We start from the raw sequence: 8,656 nt of genomic DNA on the forward strand, positions 1-8,656 counted from the left end.
AATGAAATGAATATGGTTATTTTTAGTTATTAAATTTATTTTTAAAATAATAATTATTTTTGCATGTTAATTAAAAAGCTTATATTTTATTTTTGTTATAATAGATGTATTTTTTTTAAGGTTTACAATTTGGTTCTAACCATGCTTGCTTCTCTTCAAAATGAAGGACTTCCATATATATGAAATATTGTTTCTTGATGTTAATACTTTGAAGTGGTTATTTGGAAATATCATAAACATTTATAGGTTTGTAAGTCACTTAAACAGAGAGGTCACACCACTATAAATGTGTTACAAGCAAATCACATATCTTGTTACTAATTCCATGGAATTGTTCTAGATTCAAGCGAGCTAGAGTTTCCCTTATGTGTTGTTCTAGTTTTAAGCTAATCCAAGTTTACCTTATCTTCACTATAAAACAAAAACGGTTATCAATTATCTACGTGAAACTAGAAATAGAGAGAATTTGTAGAGAATAATAGTTGTAGTTTCCAAAACTAGCCCATTACTTGTAATATTGCATTTTGAGATGTAAATGCCTTAAACCTCAATGAGTGCATATTAAATGGGTAATACTCACATGGAGTATGAGTTTATAAAACTCAAAAGTAACTTCAATAAAATTATATATATATATATATAGTTAAATTTAGGGACATTGAATGAAACCTATACATGTTTTTGAGATATGAAGTTCTCCCTTATTATTAACATTATTGGATGGTGACTATGGATGGAACCCCTAAATGTTATGAAGTGTGAAACCATCTCATTCTCAGTGAATATATATTATGCGAACGATGAGTGGTGAATGTACATTATTTGAATGGTGTGTGGGGAATGTATATTATTTGAATGGTATGTGGTAAAAAGAAGCATAGTCTCGTTTAAGTAGACTAACACAATATATATTTTAGGCAACAACATGTGAATGTATATTATTTGAATAATGTGTGGTGAATGTACACTATTTTAATGGTGTATGGTGAATGTACATTATTTGAATGGTGTGTGGTAAAAAGGAGTATAATGTCATTTAAGTAGGTTAAAATAATATTGATAATTCTACATATAAACCATAAAGCATTGACACATTAAAGAAAAGTAAACACCTACACATAATGTGCCCAATTAACTGTGATAATGTTTATAATGGAAATAGTTTACTTTAGTCACTTGCATTTAATGTACCCCATTAACACATGATAATATTTTTATTTATTTTATTTATAATAAATAAAAACAAAATATATCAATTTTTCTTCGAAAACCATTTTCTTAAAAAACAGCGATAAACATAAAACTAAATTTTGAAACTTATTCTAATTGAAGTCAATGTATTAATTGATACATTGACACCTATACCGTTTTCTTTGTTTGGAGACTTAGAGTGAACACCCACTCTTATTCGCTGAACAATAATGCATTCAAGGCTTAAGTGACCTCTTCATCACTGCTGCTCTCATAGTCCTTATAATTAGGACTAAGAGGACACTGTGACACTCCATTATTTTGAAATTCATCGTCACGCTCTTCATCATTGTTGCTCTCATAGTCCTTAGAATTAGGACTAAGTGGACACTGTGACACTCCATTATTTTGAAATCCTTCATCATGCTCTTTAATACTGCTGGTCTCATAGTCCATTAGATTAGAACTAAGAGGACACCGTGACACTCCATTCTTTTGAAATTTTTCATCACGCTCTTCATCACTGTTGCTCTCATAGTCCTCAGAATTAGGACTAAGAGGAGACCGTGACACTCCATTCTTTTGAAATTCATCATCACACTTTTCATCACTGTTGCTCTCATAGTCCTTAGAATTAGGACTAAGTGGAGACTGTGACACTCCATTCTTTTGAACTTCATCATCATGCTCTTCATCACTGCTGCTCTCATAGTCCTTAGAATTAGGACTAAGTTGACACCATGACACTCCATTCTTTTGAAATTCATCATCATGATCTTCATCATTGCTGCTCTCATAGTCCATAGGATTAGGACTAAGTGGTCACCGTGACACTCCATTCTTTTGAAATTTGTCATCATGCTCTTCATCACTACTGCTCTCATAGTCCTTAGAATTAGGACTAAGTGGAACCTATGACTCTTTATTTATTTAAAATTCTCCATCCCCTCTTTCATCAGTGTTGCTCTCATAGTCCTTAGGATTAGGACTAAGTGGAAAATTTGACTTTCTATTCATAGTGGAAGAATTCCTGTTATATTCATCAATATGAATAGAGTTGTTATGTGATGAAGATGTTGATGATGTACAAAACGAAACTTCACTATCAGGAGAATCCATCCCTTTCAAATAGAAGAGGTTGAATGATACAAATGCAGAGTCTCCTAAAGATATTATAAAGCTTAGAGAATGAAATTTTCTCTCCAAAAAGTTTCGCTAAAATATTTCCCTCCAAAAATTTTGTTAGATTTATTTCCCTTCATTATTTTATTCTACAATTTATTGAAAAATGTAAACTAAATTTTTTTATGAAATAAATCTTTAAAGTTAAAATTGTAAACTACAAATTTTACCTAAATTATTTTAATAGTTAAAGTATATAATATTTACTAAACAATTGAATGTTTTTTTTAATTTTTATAATACATTCTAAAACAAATTAATCCCACATTCACCACACTGTAAAACTATTCCATAATATTCACTTTATCATAGTTTCCTATATTGCCATAAAAAAATTAACATGCTAATTTTTTTTTAAAACAAATTAATCCCACATTAACTGTACGGTAAAACATCTTCATACTTTCACCTATATAATAAATTCCATTATCACTATTACTCATAGCACATCAAGATTTTTTGAGATTCGCTGAAAGACTTGGAGCGAATTTGTGGAGCAGCTACATTGTTATCAACAACATATTCAACAGAGAACTCTCGCAATTGAAAGGTTAGTTAATTTTTTTTCCTTGCAAGTTTTAATATTAAATAAGTTTAATGAAGTAGAATTTTTTTTTTTAAATTAAAACTTTTTGCAGGCCAAATTTATCCACTATGTCCGCTGTGAGCATGGTGGGCTCGGTAAAGCTCATGACGGCTAAACGAGCCCGGTAATGCTCACAATGGCCAAATGGGCTTGTAGGTTAGGGGCGATGAGTATGGCTAGCCCGCCCACCTACAAGGTGGCAGGGCGATTCTCAGAATCGCCTCTCCACAGCTCAGGCGGGTGAGCCGCCGAGGTGGCACGGTGGGAGGCTACCGCAGCCCCCCCCCCCCCCCCCCCCCCCCCCCCTCGTGCCACCTCAGCGGCCCACTCGCCCAGGCGGTGGCAGGCTGATAGGGTGGCGCGGAGGGGCTGCCACATCCTCCCCCACTGGCCTGCCCGCCAGCGGGGTTGTGGGGCGACAGTTGGTAGTGTGGCAGGGCGTTTCCGAGAATCACCTCGCCACCCTGCAGAAGGGCAGGCCACCGGGGTGGCACGGGAGGGGTTGGGCGAAGGGCAGTGGTTGGACCGCTATGGTGGGCTAGGCGGACAGACACAACGGCTGGCTCGATTGGTGATCCGAATTGGATCCATAGAAAGACTATCGAGAACCATGACTGAATCAGGTCAAACAAATATCTAATGGAATCCAAAGCAGTATCATAAACACCCTCAAACCAGTGGCCATGACAGCTGACATGGAATGACGAGGACCTCGATCAAAGCACACTAACCAAGGCCCATGGAGACCGCGCAGGAGGCCAAAGTAGCCCCTAGGAGCCCTGGAATGGAAAAAGGGCGAAGTTTTTGATGCGCGATTATCGCTAATCGCGCATCGCTAAGCAAATAGGGCCAAAATGGGAAAGCCCGAGCACCCGGTCACATGAGGGAATTGGAGGACCACACGCAGAAAAACGTAAAAGTGCTAAAGTACAAAGGCGGGACCCACGCTCTAGAAACCGACAGTTTTGATCGGGGCGCCCTTGAATAGTAAGAGGTTTTGGATAGGAGCGGAGTGATTCCATACACCGATCGATGTGTGGCAGACGGAGGTGAGAGAAAACCACTGTTGATCGTGCGCTATCGATCGAGCAAGTCAACCGCGTGAAACATGTGTATGGCATCGGATTTGGAGGGCCCAGATTGGACGGCTATGATTGAGCCTAATGGAAAGAAGCAGAATCGACAGGGAATTAAGCCACGATCTCAAGGGATTTGGAATCAGTTTGACTGCCACGGTGGAGGAAGAATGCATCCATGGCGTAACTGAAGAAACGAATAGACGAAGCATGCTGGCACCAATTAGAGGAGGACAAGTGGCCACTCCCTGAGCGCTCATGATGACGCCGAACATAAGGAACTCCCAAGCGCAGCTGCAGAAGTTGAATCGACATAGGTGGAAGAGGAACCGAACAGGCTTAGGGATCGAATGTCTAAAGCCATGAACAAAGACAGTCGAATTAGTCAGATTGGGAATCTGAATTGAGGAGAATCCAAGTGACCAAGAGAGACAGTAAACAAAGAACCCTGAGAGGAGGACTGAACACATAGAACAGTAAAGCCAAGCAGAAGAGACAAAGGGCCAAGCTGACCACAGGCAGTGTCGAGCACCAGAGATCTTGAAGATTCAAGCCTTCCCATAGAGAAATATGTCCAGACTAAGCATCACATTTGGCTCTTTCCACTATAGACCAAGGGTCACAGAGCTGGTAGGAAGAAGAAGAGTCTGTTTACTCTGAGTTGCTTGGGGAATCCAAGAACCACCCTGCCAAGCAAAATATGCTTCAAGAGAACTCATATTGAGTCCCTGTATTGTAATTTCTCTTCTGAAAGACACAATAAAACTAGGCTACCACTGAAGTTGGACCAGAGACGTAGCCCTGGAGAATAGGGTGAACTCCTTATTAAAACTGTTTGTTTCTTTGTGTTGTTTACTGTATTTCTCTGCTGTCTTTCCGTTTATTTTCTGTGTATTAGCAATCTGATCGATTCGTTGTTTCAATATGACAGAACACACACACACACACCAGCACATGAGTCTGTAATACCTTTAGCTTAATAAATCTTTAATTGATGGCACTCATAGGGTGAATATCAAATCAAGTGGTATCAGAGCAGTAAGGTTGTAAGGTTAGACAAGCTTGTGTTCGTATAGTTGTGAATTCTCACACGATCAAAGCTCAAATTAGGAGAAGGAGAGTTGGTGGAAACCAATCTTGAAATTGGGAGAGTCTATCCTCAAAAAACCATGTCAGAAGAAGGTTCTATGGGGCAAGACCCTCAATTCATAGAGAGTTTCCTAGCTATGAAGTCCATGGTTGAAGAAATGTACCGAGACTTTAGAAAGAAAAAGGTGGAAGAAGCGTCAGGCTCTAAGTAAGAGAAAGAAGATGATGAGTCTCACTTCCATGACAACTCCAAAGGAAAAGGGAAAGATGAAAACTTTCTCACACCTCCTGATAGCCCTATACATAACAAGAAATCATCTTTGATTAAGTTAGATGTTAAATTTGATGTTACTATATATGATGGAGAGCTAAATGTTGAAAATTTGGACAATTGGATTAGAAAAATTGATGTGTATTGCAGGGTACAAAATATAAACTCAGAAAAGAGTAAGATTCAGCTGGCAATCCTACGCCTAGGAGGCATTTCCTTGGTTTGGTGGGAAGGTAGAACCCAAGCTGATATGCAAAGCCATGGTAAGACCATCTCTTTCTGGAGTGACTTCGTTTCTATAATCAGGAAACAATTCTATCCATTGGCATAATGCAGCAAGCCATGATGAGTTGGCAAACTATTTGGTAGTTGAAGGGGCAAAGTGTACAAGGGTATACTCAAGAGTTCAGAAAGAAAGCATTGACATTGGGTATCTCACTAGACTCACCAGAGACTCTTTTTAAGTACATTGGTGGTCTACACAGCTACATGAGGCATACCATCCTCATGTTTAATCCCACTAGTATAGATGAGGTGTCTATGCAAGCTACTCATCTAGAGGCTAGAGGAAAGAATGGCAATCCAGAATTTGGGGGACCATCCCAACCCACTGTAAGCAAGAGCAAGGAGAAAATAGAACAGAAGTGGAAAGCAAGGAAGGCTAACACTGCACAGAAAGCCAAAGCTTCATGCACTCACTGTAAAAAGGAGGGGCATGATGATGAGAATTGTTGGATTCTGCATCCAGAGCTGAGACCTAAGAAGTCTGAGGGCAAGAAGAAGAAGACAGCTGTAGCTATTCAAAGAGTTTGGGGTCAGAGTCGAGAGATGAAACAACCATAGCAGCCACAGGTATAAAAGGTAAGAATTCTGAAGCATCTACTAGTAATTATGCTCAATCTGTTATTGATGAAGAAAATGAGAGAAAAAGACATGAGCTTTTCCATATTCGAGTTATTTCCAAAAATAAAAAGATTGATACTTTGTTTGATAGTGGCTCTCAAGTAAATTTGATTTCCGAAGCAATTGTAAAGAAATTGGGATTAGCAACTACACCTCACAAGAAACCATACCCATTAGGATGGTTGAATGATAAAGCACAACTACAAGTGACTAGACAGTGCAAACTCAAGTTTTCTTTTGGGTCAGCATTTGTAGATGAGGTTGAGTTAGACATAATTCCTTTGGATATATGTGGAATTGTTTTAGGAAGTACTTGTACGATAGAAAGGCTATTTTCTATAGAGCTGAGAACAAGTATCTACTGGTTAAATATGGAATCGAATACTTTATGAGAGCTCATAAGCTAAAGAATAATTATAATCTCATAAACTCAGGACAGATGAAAAGAATGATTAATTCATGCAAACAATTCTTACTGATGGTTGTAAAGGAAAAGAAACCTGATAAAACCAATGTATTTGAGGGTTGTAATGCTGAACAACAAGCTGATATAGAAAAGGTTGTTTCAGAGTATGATGTCTTGTTTCAAGAACCTAAAGGTCTGCCACCCAAAAAGGGAATAGTAAATGATATTATTTTGCAGCAAGATGTTCCATTTCCTAACATTGGGATGTACACGTTGTCTACTTTAGAGAATGCTGAAATCAAGAAGCAGGTGCAGGAGTTGCTCGAGAAGGGCTTCATCAGGCCTAGCACATCACCATGTGGGTCACCAATTGTTTTGGTGAGAAAGAAAGATGGCTCGTGGAGAATGTGCATTGATTACTGAGCACTAAATAAGATAATAATCAAGAATCATTATCCCCTTCCTCGCATAGATGATCTCTTAGATCAATTAAAAGAAGTTGTTTATTTCACCAAACTGGATTTTCATAGTGGATACCATCAGGCCAGAGTTGCAGAGCAAGATGCATGGAAGATTTCTTTCAAAACAAAGCAGGGATTGTATGAATGGCTAGTTATGCCTTTAGGCTTAAATAATACTCCTACTACCTTCATGAGATTAATGAATGATGTACTCAAACCTTTTCTTGATGATTTTGTTATTGTCTATCTGGATGACATTCTGAATTTTAGTAAAATGTGGGAAAAACATTTAAAGCATGTTAAGCAGACATTAGATGTTTTGAAAAGAGAAAAACTTTATGTTAAACTCTCAAAATGTGAATTTGGAAAAACATCTCTAAACTACTTGGATCACATAGTAGGGGGAGGTGAATTGAAAATAGATCCCTCTAAAGTGGCAGTTATTGTAAACTGGACTAAACCCAGGTCTGCTACAGAAGTGAGAAGCTTCTTAGGAGCAGCACAATATTGGAGGAAGTTCATCTCTAACTTCTCCACGATTGCAGCTCCCTTAGATGCTTTAACAGGATTGAATAAGGTGTTTCAGTGGGGAGGCAAACATCAAAAAGCCTTCGACACCTTGAAAGAGAAAATTAGTACAGCACCTGTACTAGCACTGCTAGATTTGCAAAGACCATTTGAGATCCAAACTGATGCCAGTGACTATGTCATGGGAGCAGTGTTGACACAGCACGACAAACCCATATGCTATCATTCTGAGACTTTTAATCCAGTAGTAGTTAAATATCCTACATATGATAAAGAATTGTATGCATTAGTTCAGAGTGTGAAGAAGTGGAAACATTACTTAATGGGAAAAGAGATAATAATACATACTAATCACCAGCCACTTCAATATCTACACTCCCAAACTAAGCTACAACAATCAAGACATTACAGCTGGATGGGTTTTCCACAACAGTTTCACTCATCAGATATAAAGAGGGCATACATAACAAGGTTGCAGATATGTTATCTAGACCCATTATAAATGCATCTACCATACTTAAGCATAATTCTATACTACATGAAAGCTACATAGAACAATATGCTCAGGATATGGATTTTAAAGATGTATATGCAAATTTGAGTCAAGGCAAAAGAGTAGAAGAATTGGACTATCATATAAAAGGCCGAATCTTATACCATTGTGGGAAACTCTGCATTCCACAAACTGAGAGGATAAAGATAATTAGGGAAGCACACACTTCTATGATATTAGGTCACTTTGGGGTAAGCAAAACAGTTGCACAGCTACAAATATTCTGCTATTGGCCGAAAATGAATGAGACAGTTTCTAGATATGTAAGAGGGTGTACCATGTGTGTTAAAAGCAAGCTCAGCAATAGAAAACTAGGCTTGTACACTCCATTGCCAGTCCCTTCTCATCCTTGGGAAAGAATTTCCATGGATTTTGTAGGAGGATTGCCTAAATCTAGGAAAGGTCATGAT

Source organism: Pinus tabuliformis, chromosome 6 (assembly GCF_031772625.1).
Source record: "Pinus tabuliformis cultivar Carrire ecotype Pingquan chromosome 6, CPIR1, whole genome shotgun sequence".
NCBI classification, from domain to species: domain Eukaryota; kingdom Viridiplantae; phylum Streptophyta; class Pinopsida; order Pinales; family Pinaceae; genus Pinus; species Pinus tabuliformis.